The sequence below is a fragment of the Meleagris gallopavo genome (genome assembly GCF_000146605.3).
Source record: "Meleagris gallopavo isolate NT-WF06-2002-E0010 breed Aviagen turkey brand Nicholas breeding stock chromosome 4 unlocalized genomic scaffold, Turkey_5.1 Chr4_random_7180001936541, whole genome shotgun sequence".
In the NCBI taxonomy this organism is placed as follows: domain Eukaryota; kingdom Metazoa; phylum Chordata; class Aves; order Galliformes; family Phasianidae; genus Meleagris; species Meleagris gallopavo.
Genome location: NW_011094942.1, coordinates 1 through 2923, shown reverse-complemented (window position 1 = coordinate 2923; position 2923 = coordinate 1). Strand labels below are relative to the sequence as shown.

At 37.7% G+C, this 2923-nt stretch overlaps 1 long non-coding RNA gene across 1 annotated transcript; it reads left to right on the top strand.

Moving 5' to 3' along the window:
- Positions 1-164: 164 nt before the first annotated feature.
- LOC109364159 lies at positions 165-2840 on the top strand. Its single transcript, XR_002110187.1, has 3 exons — positions 165-279; positions 648-749; positions 1926-2840. It is a non-coding gene; the product is annotated as an uncharacterized LOC109364159 (long non-coding RNA).
- The last annotated feature ends 83 nt before the right edge of the window (positions 2841-2923 follow it).

Below are 2923 nucleotides of genomic sequence, written 5' to 3'. Positions count from 1 at the left end.
TATTCATGAATGAGCTATGTTTGGTTAATTTACAAAGGAAGTAAAAATAAGTGGTTTTATTCATTTTTCATAATTTCATATTATAATCTCATTATGTGGAAGCCAATTTCTTTTATGTCTTTTTAATTTTTTTTCTTTTTTTAAGATATTTTATTGCAGGAGGAGTTCTAAGGCCTTTGCAAGTGTCTGTGCTGCTGTTAAATTTAATAGGCTCCAGCTGTGCAGGGGTGTTGTCAAGAAAAAAAGAACAAACTCATGAAGAATAAACAGGGAAACAGGGTAATTTTTATGGGTTATTTGTTTATTGGGAGGATGTTTCACTGAAGTGATAGATATGTGGCTTTATGTTGTTGTTTTTAAGAAGCACTAAAAATATACATAAATACATATGCACGCAGTATACTGTTAAACTGCAACTATAAAGTGATACAAAAGAGTATCTACAGCTGAGTGACTTACTGTTGAATATCCTTTCAGACAATGTTTGTCTTAAAGGGAATTCAGAATCATGTTTTTCTTAACATTGGCAAACTTGCATTCACTAGTTGGCTCCAAACAGAAAGTCATTCAGCCTCTATGCGTGGAGCTATGTGCAATTCCTCTCACATCCCTGGCACTGCTGCTTATTTGCTTTTGTTCTGAAACAGAGCTACATCATTGGTTGCACCATATCAGAACCACTGGCTACCTAAACGGCAAACTATCTTCTGTCTCCTGTTGTTCCTCATGCCTCCCCATCTCCGTCTGAGGTATGTTAGGACTGTGAAAAGTTATTTGGTTACATTTTTTTTTTTTCTCCATTTTCTGTTCCTTTTATAATGTTCTGTCAGTCTGTCTCTCCACTCTATGTTCATAAAGTATTAGACAAGCGAGCACACTAAACTTATCTTTAAATATTGTTGGTTTTTTTTTTCCTGGGAATTATTAAAATCTAGTGCACTAGCCCGAGTACCATAACTTTCTTTGAAACTGTTATCTTTTGTATATAATGATATGACTTTGAATTCTCTTTTTAAGAAATACTCAACATGAATACAAAAATGCTCATCTTCAAACATCATCAAAAAAAGATCTATTATTTTCAGTATGTTTGCTGTCTTCCAGATATGCTTTCTGGTTATTTTTAATGCTTAATCCATCATTCTGTGACCTTCACCATGGGAAAGGTAAATGTAAATCTTTCCAATAGCAATGAAACAAATAAAATGAAAAAGGAAACTGTTTTGTTTTGAGGAAAGCACTCAAAATTAAAGTAAAGAATGCAAAGGTAAAGCTCTGCTTTACAGTAATTATTCATTTTATATGCTTATGTGTACATTGCTCTGAAAGTAATGCCTCCTATTTATGTTCATGGAAATTACATCAAATACGAAGAGCACAATAACACTGTTTGATAAAGCAAATTCTCTGCTGCAAAACACCTTTTTTTCTGCATAGTCACCACTATTTGCAATGCATTTTCACCAGTAGTGAATAAGAGCCTGCATACCACACTCCTAAAAATCTGGACCAGTGAAGTTGAACCACTGTCTCTGTTGCCACTGCTGAAACACATCACCTGCCACCTCACCATGCTCACACCCACTGTTTGGTGTCTAGAAACATTCAGCAAGCTATAAATGTCAAGGGGTGAAAATTTTTCCAAATGGAGGAATTCAATGATGCACCTTTGCTTCATACATAGTTCCATGCCAGGTGCCATTCAGCCTCTACTGCCATACCAACATCTGCCTCTGATGTCATGGGTCAACACAGTAAAATAGGAAGCATTTCTTTCTGAGTATACCTCAGATTTAAGTATAGATAAGCAAGACAATATTCTGACTTCTTATTGTGACAAGAAACAGGTTGAAAATCTACATAAATTTTGTAATTTTTTTTCTATATGCCTAGCCTAATATTTTTCCTTTTTCCTTTTCTTTTAGTTAAAACATTGCTGAGGTACAAGCATTGAGCAGCAAAGACCTGTGATCATTTCACTAATCTGTATCAACAATCTCTACGTAACAAGACAATACTGCATTTTTCTGTGTTCATTGTTCACCTCCATACTGCTTTCCGTAATTGCAATTCTTGCCAGTTTACTGGTCGTTCTTGCTTTCCTTCCTTATAAGATGAGAAACAACAGATGTCTTATGCTGCCTCTGAATAAGGAAGCCTGTTTCATCAACCCTGTTGTCATGGATCGTATGTGTGAAACTGAGTTTTGATGACTAGGACTCCTTGAGGATTATGAGAAGTTGATAATTTGTTGTCTAGATCTCTGAGTCAGAGCAGAGACTGTTCAACCTTTAGAAGCAGAGTTTTGGGATTCTTATGAGTGTCTAAAAACACTTGATGGGAGAGAGCAAAGATGATGTATCCAGGCCTTTTTCAGTGATGTTCAGTGACAGAGCAAGAGGTCATGGGCACAAACAGGAACACACAAAGTCCTCCTTAGTCATTTGGAAGCATTTCTGTGCTTTGCTGTGAGTACTGGCACAAGTAGTCCAAAGGTTGTGGAATCTCCTTGAAGATCAAAAGCTACTTGGGAAACCCAGGGCAGATTTTCCTGCTTGAACAGAGGTTGGATAAGTTGACCTTAGAGGCCCACTTCCACCTTAACTCTTTCCAGCTTTCCAGCCACTGTGGATCCAGAGTATCAGACTATCCAGTATCAGGCTGGATGTGTGACTCTGGGAGGCCTGGTCCGGTGGTTGGTGATCCTGCTCATGGCAGGGAGTTGATCATTATTGCTCTTTTCAACCCAGGCCATTCTATGATTCACTCTGCCCCAAGCCTCTAGTGTTACCTGGGGTTGTTGAGACCAAAATGCCGGTCCAAGCACTTGGTCTTGTTAGACTTCATCCCACTCTGCTCAGTTTAGGCAGATCAACACTTCCTCCCAACTCAGTGTCATTTGCAAACTAACTGAGGATAATTT